The sequence below is a fragment of the Cryptomeria japonica genome, chromosome 9 (assembly GCF_030272615.1).
Source record: "Cryptomeria japonica chromosome 9, Sugi_1.0, whole genome shotgun sequence".
Taxonomy (NCBI): Eukaryota; Viridiplantae; Streptophyta; class Pinopsida; order Cupressales; family Cupressaceae; genus Cryptomeria; species Cryptomeria japonica.
In genome coordinates, this window is record NC_081413.1 from 714,652,156 (window position 1) to 714,663,553 (window position 11,398).

An 11,398-nucleotide genomic window follows, 5' to 3' on the forward strand; every position below is an offset into this window, starting at 1 on the left:
AGATTGAGAGTTTAAAGAGATTGGTACAAAGTGATTTATATGGTGTTGTAGTATCCTAAAATGTGATTTTTATCGCATTTGAGTCCTCACCTTATCGTTTGCACCCCTAGGCCTACTGAGGACCCGATTCTACTCATATCATGCAAATATGACTTCATTTTGACATTATGTACCATCATGGCCCTTTGTCTTGGCCCCTAAATTGGGTAGGACTAGGGCACCACGCATTGGTCCTCCTAATTAGGGCCTAACTTTGGGCCCCTTGGCCTTTTCAAAATTTGAGTGGGAAACCTAGCCCCATGTTGGCCCATGCCGAAAAATTGATATGTTTTTCGACTGGCAAGTATAAAAGGAGGCTTTCCCCTCTCATTTTGGAGATCCAAACATAAAATCCACACACATGAAATTCAATTCGACATCAAGAAATCAAGCATTTAAGTCAAGTGAGAAGCAATTAGTCTTCCTTCAAGCATAGGAGCAACAACAAGGTCAAGATTCAAGCATTGGAGTTGACATTCATGTTCCATGTTGTTGAAGACTTCATGAAACCCTAATTACATGTGGAGACAAATAAAACTTCAGAAGGAGGTATATCATTTTCATTTTTAGTCATCATTTAACATCTCCCTCAAAAGGAGAACATTTCTTTTACTGCAATTCAATTATCTTTCATTAATATTTCATGGCTAATTCCAAAATTGGGGGTTTGACTTGTTGGCAGTGGGCCAGTGTCCCTCGCGGGGATTCGCGACATGGTTTAACAGCCTCTTGTGGATTCTATAAGTCCGGTGGTTGTATCGAGCATGGACAGGTCAATCTTTTAGTGCAACGACAACCCTAGCTTATAACAAGTGGTATCAGATTTTGGTCACAGGTTCGAATCACGCAGGCCGCAGTGAGTGACGCTGGGAGGGGGATTGTTGGTAGTGGGCCAACATCCCTTGCAGGGATTCACGACATGGTTTAACAGCCTCCTGTGGATTCTATAAGTCTAGTGGTTATATTAGGCATTGACAGGTTGATCTTTTGGTGCAACGACAACCCTAGCTTATAACATGACTTAGGCAAGTCCCTTTTCCTAGCCTATTTCCCCTTCTTTTTGTCTACAAGAAACATGTATGGAGCTACGATCTTCAAAATAAGCATTATTTACAATGATGAATCGATCCCCCACTTGAGTGTGAAAAGTTCAGAGGACAAGGGCGTGGGCGAAATGGTCCCTTCTTTTTAGGAGCTTTTCTTGGGAGCAAGTTCGAATCGGCTTACATTGTTCAGATCTAGGTTTGTGAATCAATCCTGTGACTATAGCTTACCGTTTCTGTATCTTTACCTTCATTTTCAACACTTTTACCCTAATTTCAACAATCCAATCCCTAAAAGAGGGTTATCCATAAAACTACCAAATCAATCAGAATTCTCAGTCCTAATCCTTGCTGGTTTGTGACTAGATATATTGGATTAGAACCCCTCTTTTGAATGTAATAGCCTCTAAGTAAAAACTATTGGGTTTGATCCTTCTTGTGGTGGAAACCCTAATTTTTCACCATTATAGGTGTAGATGTTCTATATAGCATATCTCACATAGTAGATGCAAACATTATGATTGTAGCTAGTTGCATAGAAGTGCCTGGATATACCACACCTTAAAACCATAGAGGATCCCAAGTGATAATACCTGCACAATAATACTTTCTATTCCTACATATAGTTCCTCTTTTATGTCTACTACTACACAAAATGGTGATGTCATCCATGTAAGTAAAGTGCCTAGTCTTGTGAAGTAATATACCTTGTTTCACCTTCCTCTACTCTCCCTTTTGTTTCTCAAAACACCCATCAACCTTCTCCACCTCTCACTTACCATACCTACAAAAAATATCCCTTCTAATTCACCATCACAATCCAACTTTTCACAACCCAACTAACCCCTCTCATTATGTTATTAACCAATTATTGTTAAATGTGTCATTATTAGAACACCAATCAACCGACATAAGTCAAGGCCAATCTCAACTAGCTACCCATTCATATTGAACTGGTAGAACACTTTCATATACCATCCTAAAGATTCCCATCCCATAACACATAGAAGTACCATGTTTTGAGAAATACAATGGGAAAGGTGACCCTAACACTCATGTGATGACATTTACTTCTTCATGCAACAATTTCATTCTTGAGGAGGCTCTTCTTGCAAAATGTTTTCTTGGATAATTGAAAACAACTTCTTTGGATTGGTTTGTTTGTCAACCTAATAATTCAATCAACAATTTTACACAATTGGTTAATCAATTCTTGCAACATTTTCAAAACATTATTGGGCCACAAGTAACATTAATTTATTCATGCATTGTAAACAAGGCACGAGAGAAAAAGTGATTGATTTTATTGGTAGATATCAAACTTCATATAAACAAATTTCTTATTCTCTTTTTGATTTTGATGTTAAAAGAAATTTTATTGGAAACATACAACCGCAAATTATAGATAAGATTTTGTTCATGAAATTTTCATCATTCACACACCCATGCACAACATTTTGTAATTATCAAATTTCTATTAGTGAATATTAGTGGTCTTCCCCTATGAATCCAATGGACAAAACCAATGAGGATCCTAACAATTACCAAGCATAATAAATCTATCAAGATAAAAACTCATACTTCTAATAATATTGAAATTCGTATTGCAACTACTCCTCCTATTGTAGCTCACTATTATTCTAGATGAAAGAATTGACACTTTACACATCTTTCTAAGTCCTTACAATTTACTTCAATTGTTAAATAATGACTTGATTAAACTTATACATCCATCTTGTAGATCCAAACCTTTACCTCCCTCGTTGAACCCAAATGCCTATTGTTAGTATCATCATACTCTTGAACATGATACAAAGTGATGTATGTGTCTAAGACATGAAGTCCAAGACATCCTTCTATACATTCACATTGTGCATGGATAGAGGGATGACAAAGGTGGAAAAATACATCCCTCTATATATTCCACTGTGCACCATATTAATGAGGCTTAGTTTTATGCCTTTATTTGTAGTCATTTTACCATGCTTAGGACTCTTATATACTTACTAATGGAACTTTATATTTTGTTTTGATTGAATTTTTGAACCTATTTGATGATCATGTTGATTATAGTTTGAAACCTTTATTTTGACAAAACAGTGAGCCTTATGAATGTAAATATAAATATTTACTGTCTTTGTATGTTGATGAATATGTTACAATAAATGATCATGAAATGTGGATTGGAGTGCTTGTTCTAACCTTGATGTTGCAACTGCATAGAAGACTTTTTGTGATGAAACATGGCTTTATTGATAGCAACATGGCAACGTGGATAGGACTGGACATCAAGGTGTGAAAAGTTTAAGGTTGTTACAACTTGGGCACTAGTTGTTCGATCTCATTAAGGAATCTTCAAAAGCAGTCATGACTGATTAATAATTCTATTAATAGCCATGTTGGATGTTGGAGCATATATATCTAGGAAAGATTTACAAATGTTCAAAGATGAAGTAGAGTCCCGTTTTCTTAGTTCTCTTAGATTTCATATTATAAATAAAAGCCTCCACCTAGATATTAGGAAGTGGGCGACTCTTGTGGAAAACTCTTGTAAGGATGAATGTTATAAATCCTCTATTGGCATTATACACTCAGATGAGAATAGTTGATGTTGTCATTGATGGCAACCAACTGGTACTATGGTTCACAGGTTACACCGACGACTGACATCATCTACCGGCACCGGTAGGCACTACAAGGTTATTCACACCGACATCCAGTCTACACCAACAACATATTATACTGGCACTCCTAGCCGACTTGAAACAATATTGTTTTGTATTATAATTATATTTGTATAGCCAACATGATGTATTGTAAAGACTCATATATGTATGAAATCTTGTAGGTCATTATGAAATGGAATTAGGTATGTATGGAAGCGGTACATGTTAGCAAAATATTATATGCACTTTGATGTATTTATTTTGAGAGTGAATAAGAGCAGAGCAGAAAGAAGCAAGGTTTATGGCAGAGGTATCTGATAGAGCTTAAACCGGTACTGAATCCAACATTATAGATGCTATTTTGAGCAGTACATTATCATTGGATTTAACTATCCAATTGTAGTCAGTGGGACTCCATTTTTGTATTGAGCGGTGAGCTCTAGGCAGTTGGCCTTCCTGCATGTGCAGGCCCCTATTGTATAAGTAATATTTATTCATATTGGCCAGTGAGTAGATATTGTGGGTCACAAATCCCACCGAGGTTTTTCCCCTACCAGGTTTCCTCGCCAAAAATATCTGTGTTATGGTGTGCATTGATGGTTATACTTTTGTTTCTCTTTACTTCATTATTATTTCTTTACCGGTATATTAATTTGGGTTGTAAAGTTGCAAATAAGTTTAAATCTTTCATCAACTGATTAGACACTGATTAACCCCCCTCCCCCCCCTCTCAGTGTCTTTGGGACTATCCTAGCATCTAACAATTGGTATCAGAGCCTAGTCCTCTATTTGCAGAAGCCTAACAACTTGAGGAAGATTTTGAAACCGGTACCGATGGAAAGTTTGAGACAACGGTTGGAAGGAGCTCTTGAAGATTTTGATGCAAAAAAATTGAAGAATATCAAACTAGAGGATGAACTCAGAACTGCTCGAGAATTCATCAAAGCACTTCAAGATAACCTGGTTATAGCAAAGAATAAGAGAAAAGAATTACACGTGCAATTGAAAAATCAAGATGATGAAGAAAAGGAAACTCTTAGAGATATTGCAGAGAAATTGAGACAAGAGAACAGTAACATGAAGAATGAGATGCAAGATTTAACCATGAGATTATGCAAGGATATTGAAGATAGAAAGAGGAATGAAGAAGATTTGGCCAGAAGACTTAATGAAAGATCCGATGAATCTCTAAGGCTTAGTTATGAAAATGATATGCTCAAAACAGATTTGATTCACATGCAACATGACAAAGAGGAACTTATGAGACAAGTTAGCACTTTGAAAAGTGAGTTGGTCGCTGCAAATGAATACAAAGACAAATTCAAGAAAAGTTCAGAAAAGCTTGATGATATGCTAAAAAGTCAGAAACCTGATGGAGAAACAGTTGGACTTGGATTTGAACATGGAGAAAGTTCTGGGACTGCAAACAATCATGATCACAACAAACCAGTAAGGGAACCTAATGCTTATAAATTCAATGGGAAATGTTTTAATTGCAACAAATTTGGTCATAGAGAAAATCAATGCAAACTTAGGAATAATTAGAATACAAACTCATCCACCGTTCAATGTTCCAAATGCAATAAAAATGGTCATAACTCAGATAATTGCAGAATGAATGTGAAATGCTATGTTTATGGTAGATTTGGACATTTATCTAACCAATGCAGAACTCAAACCATTCAAGGATATGGAAAAGCTATTCAAAGAAATAATGTAACTTGTTATGCATGTAACAAGATTGGGCATATTGCAAAATTTTGTAGAAGCAAGACTGTACCGACGAACAATAAAGGATCTAATGACAAATGAAAAGAAAAGGTAAATGAAATCAAGCAAGAATTCACTAAACAATGGATCAGGAAGAGAGATCAAAGGAATGATGAATCTATCATTGCACCAGTAGAACAGAGCAATCCTGCACCGACAGGAGATTCTTCATCTAACTAAGGAATAATCCTTAGGGGTAAGGAAAATAATTGAAGATTATGCATTTACCCTCGGTTGGTGGTAGGAAGTTATAATTCTTCTTTACCGGTAGATATGTGGATTTTTCACTTCACCGACGAAGCATTTATTGCGGCTATAAGTTAACTTTTTGGTTATAAAGGCACTATAACTTCTCATTTCATCTCACCAAGCATTCAAGCATTTGAAGAGAGCGAAATTGAGCAAAGGCATCCTAAAGGCGAAGAAGCAAAGGTTTTTCAGAAGCATTCAAGTGTTGGCATTATGTGAACCGGCATGGCATTACGTGAACCGGCATGAAGACATAATGATATTGTATGTTGTCATTGATGTCAATATGAGACATGGTGTGAACCGACACATGTGATAGGTGAAGAGAGAGGAACCGGCATATGTATGAACCGGTTTATATGCCAAAGTGAAGCGACATATTTGTTCAAGGTGAACCGACATGTAGTTATGGGAACGGACATGTAGTTATGGGAACTGACACATGGAAGCATTGTATGACTACCGGTTGGTAGGTAGCTTCCACTTCAGGGTTTCCGGTTGGAGTACCTCAAGTCTGTGTGACTCAATCGGTGATCTTTGTGTGATGAGTTAGCAGTATGATGGAGGACAAATCGTGTTGCCACGTAAGCTCTGTGCGCGTGAAGGATCTTGCATGAAGAAGACTATTCCTATCTACCTCGGGAATGAGCGAAGTTTGTCAAACGGTGATAACGCGTGAAGGGTTATCAGCCGCCATGAAATCGGTAGATAATGGACGATGGAGAATGTCTTGAGATCGATTCAAGATTGTTGCATTTAATGCAGTATGATTCAACGGTCAGGATCGAACCGTTTGAATTGCTTAACCTAACAGGTTTAGGGTTTAGGGTTTTTGCGACCGACCTGTATGTTTCCTATAAGGTCGATGTTGTGTTTCTTTTTGAAGTTGTTGGCAAAAGTTGTGAGTGTGTATCCAAGAGAAGTGATACGTGATTCTTGCCAGACCAAAGGAGAGAAGAGATATCTGCAAAGTGAATGTGCAGAAGGTGAGAGGAGCCTAAAAGGATCTGCATTAGCATTTAGTGCTATTAATAGATCATTGTAATTCCTGTTGATCTCTAACCACTTCAACAGTTGTAAAATCCTCTAACAGGGTAGCCTTAACTGGCTTGATTCAAAATCCCTTAAATCAGGTGGTCTTAACCGACTTGATTAAAATCCCTTAACCAGATAACTCGAGGCTAATGAGTTCTGAGAAGCTAGAGAGCTTAGGAGATCCTTTCAGCTATTGAGTTCTTGAAATCCTCTAACAAGGTGACCCTATCGAGTTTAACCCTTAACCGGGTATCCCTTAACCGGGTGATCCCTAACAGGATCGGTTCCTACCAGAACCTATTGTAATGTCCTTAACTGGACAAGGCTCCTAACAGAGCAAACTTATAAAGAGTTCAAAAAGTAGCTTGTGGGTATTCATCCCCATCGTGGTTTTTCCCAGTTGGGTTTCCACGTGAAAAATATGTGTCATGTGAAATGCTTTTGTCTTGTGATGCTTTGTTTTACCTGTTAAGCATATGAAGGTTCTATGTTTTATGGTTGTCTATAAAGCATATTGAACTCATTGTTGTGAAGATCTGATGGTTAAGTTTACCCGTTTAAGCATGATAATATAATGGTACAGTAGTATTGAGCTAAGAGGGTAGCTTATTGAGTGACGGGTTGATGACTGAGTGAGCTGTATTGGATGTTACCGGTTGCACTCTATTTTACCGGTATCCCTGCTTGTCAGTCATTTGGGGTATTTGCTGTCAAACCGGTTTTGGACTATATTTGTGTTTGTACTGATTCACCCCCCCCCTCTCAGTACTAGTTTGGTACTCGTGGTTCATCATTGAGTTATCAGTTGGTATCAGAGCACTCGAGGTCCTCTGTGTTGTAAGCTTAACCGCTTGAGGAAAAGATCCTAGTCAAATGATGAAGAGGGACGGTCCAAAGTTTAATAGGGAAAATTTTGGTATATGGAAAGACAGGATGAAGATATTCATCAAAAGCATGGGTGTTCAACACTGAAGTTATGTTGAAAATGTATATGTTGTTCCTACCGACACTCTCACCGATGACCAAAAGAGAGAGATATAAGAAAATGGGCAAGTCATGGAAGCCCTCATCAGTAGTCTATCTGACGTTGAGTTTATTGATGTTCAGGACAAGGCAAATCCCAAAGAGGTATGAGACGCTCTTGAAAATATCTATGGTGGTGTTGAGCATGTAAAACAGGCTAAGGAAGAGAGCCTGAGAGGGAAGTTTGAAGACATGCAGATAGTTGAAGGAGAGACCATTCAACAGTATGGAATAAGAATCAAAATAGTTGTTGGAGAAATAAAGAGTGTAGGTGGCAAAATAGAAGATTCCACTATGGTAAGCAAAGTCCTGAGATCCCTGTTGCCGGTCTATGCAATAAGGGTTGCTACTATTCAGGAGCTGAGATCAATAAACAAGTCTAAGGCATCCTTGGACTCCATCATAGCCAAGTTGATAGCCTATGAGCTGAATAGTTTTGATGGCAGTGTTCAAAAGACAAAATCAGCTTTTAGAGCCTCTGCTATACCTTCTAGAAAAGGAAAAGAGGCTAGCACTAGTGGGGAACCTAATCAGAGCAGAGAAATGAATGATGAAGAGTTTCTGATGGAATTTGAAGCACTTCTTGCCAGGAAATTCTCAAAAGGAACTGGTAAATACAAAGGTAAGCTACCTTTGAAATGTTTCTCTTGTAACCATTTAGGACATATTGCTATGAATTGTCCTAATAGGGACAACAAGGATAAACTGGAAAGGTTCAAGAAATTCAAAGGAGGAAACTGGAGAAACTGTTTTGTGGCAGTTGATGAAGGTGTCACAGATGAGGAATCAGAAGATGAAGAGAATGAAGACATTGTGTTTGTTGCTGTAAAGGAAGATGTGGCAGACAAGAAGGCTCTTGTCTCCCGGTTTGATGATTCCAATGAGTGGATCATTGACAGTGGCTGTTCTCACCATATGACTAGTGACCGGAGCAAGTTTCTATCCTTAGAGGAGTATGATGGTGGTGTGGTTCGCTTTGGCAATGATGCACCATGCATGGTCAAAGGCAGAGGGTCCATCTCTTTGAATGGAAAGAGTAGTGCTGACAATGTGTACTGGGTTGATGGTCTCAGACACAACCTTCTAAGTGTTGCCCAGCTAAATGATAGTGGCCTCACTCTGCAATTCAAGAATGGATTTTGCAGAATCAAAGGAAAAGATGGCAAATTGGTAGCCACCGACATGCAGACTAAAGGTAACCTATTTCATCTGAATGCAAATATAAGTACATGTCTTATGGCTAATCTTGATGATAGCTGGATATGGCATAGGAGATTCTACCATGTGAACTTTGACAACATTGTGAAGGCTAGTAAGATCAAGGCAGTTAGAGGGTTGTCGGTGCTGAGCAAACTAGATAATACCTTGTGTAGAGAATGTCAATTGGGGAAAATGTCTTCCTCAACCTTTAAAGGTAAATCTTTCACTGCTGACAACTTGCTTGATCTTGTGCATACTGATTTATGTGGTCCTATGAAAACTAGAAGTGTGCAGGGTGATAGGTACTTCATGATTCTCACTGATGACTGCTCAAGAATGATGTGGGTCACATTCTTGAAAGACAAGTCTGAAGCTTTTGGGAAATTCAAAGCTTTCAGAGCATTAGTGGAGAAGGAAAGCGGTAAAAGGATCAAATGTCTCAGAACTGATCAAGGAGGGGAATTCACTTCCAATGAATTCAACAAGTATTGTGAAGAATTTGGCATCAAGAGACAACTTTCTGCCCCCCAGACTCCACATCAGAATGGCCTAGTAGAGAGGAATAACCAGACTATGGTTGAAGTAGCTAGAACCATGTTGATCCAAGGAAAGGTAGCTCACAGCTTTTGGAGAGAAGCGGTGAGCACTGCAGTCTACACTATGAACCGGGTACTCATCAAAAGGGGTAAGGACAAAACTCCTTATGAGTATTGGACCAGTAAGACACCTGTGGTTAACTACTTTAAGGTATTTGGTAGCAAATGTTACATCAAGAGGAGTGAACATCAGGGCAAATTTGAAGCTAAATGTGATGAAGGAATATTTCTAGGATATTCCACCAAGAGTAAAGCTTTCAAGTGCTACAACAATAGGACTCAGAGAATTATGGAAAGCATCAATGTAAGAGTTGATGAATCCTCTGAGAAGACTGAGGAAACTGATAGTGAGCAAGCTGTAAATGAACCGGTTGCAACCTTCTGGGAACTAATTGTTAGCCAACCAAGTACCAGTAACAGTGTCCCTGAATCGGTGAATGCTGATATTGATGAAGATGAGGATGAAGAAGAAAAGCAAGAAGAACCAGTTAAGACCATTCCTCGGTATGTCAAGTTGAATCATGATCCCAAGCAGATCATAGGTGATAAGGATGCAGGAATCCTTACTAGAAGAAAGATCAGAGAAAACTAAAACTCATGTATGATCTCTGAATTTGAGCCTAAGTCATTCAAAGAGGCTCATAAAGATGAAGAATAGATCAAGGCAATGGAAGAGGAACTTTATCAGATAGAGAAAAATGGTACATGGTCCTTGGTACCCAGACCTGAGCATAAAAATGTCATTGGCACCAAATGGGTGTTCAGAAATAAGTTGAATGAGGATGGCACAATGATTAGGAATAAAGCCAGATTGGTATGCAAAGGATATGCTCAAGAAGAAGGAGAAGACTATGGAGAAACCTTTGCTCTTGTGGCTAGATTGGAAGGAGTTTGTATGCTTCTTGCATATGCAACTTTTAAGAGGTTCAAGGTATATCAAATGGATGTAAAATCTGCATTCGTAAATGGTGTACTTGAAAAGGAGGTGTATATTGAGCAACCAGATGGGTTTGCCCTATCTGAAGACAGTGACATGGTATGTAGGCTACATAAAGCATTATATGGTGTAAAGCAAGCACCTAGGGCATGGTATGAGCGCCTACATTCCCATCTTGTGAAGATTGGATTTGAGAGAACAAGTGAAGATAGCAATATCTACTCGAAGTCTGAAGGAGATCAGATCCTGATCTGTGAAGTTTTTGTTGATGACATCATCTTTGGTGGAGATGACAAGATGAGTCATGAGTTTGCTGATGAGATGAAGAAAGAGTTTGAGATGTCACTCATAGGGGAGATTAAGTTCTTCATTGGACTGCAGATCCAACAGATGAAAGATTGAATCTTCATCACTCAGTCCAAATATGTCAAAGAGGTGTTGAAGATTTTTGGCATGGAAGATAGCAAACTGGTTGGTACACCGATGGTGACCGGTTGCAAATTGACAAAAGAGGATGATTCCGCACTGGTTGATGAGAAGGAATACCGATCAATGATTGGTAAGTTGCATTATGTAGTGCATAGCAGACTGGATATTGCACATGTAGTTGGCATTACTGCAAGATTCCAAAAGAGTCCAAGAGAATCTCACTTGATTTCAGTCAAGCGGATTCTTAGGTATCTGAAGGGAACAGTTGACTATGGATTGTGGTACCCATACAACAATAATTTCAATCTGAAAGTGTTCACAGATGCTAATTGGGCAGGCAATGTGGATGACCGGAAAAGCACAACCGGTGGTGCATTCTTTCTCGGTGGTAGACTGGTCTCATGGATGAGT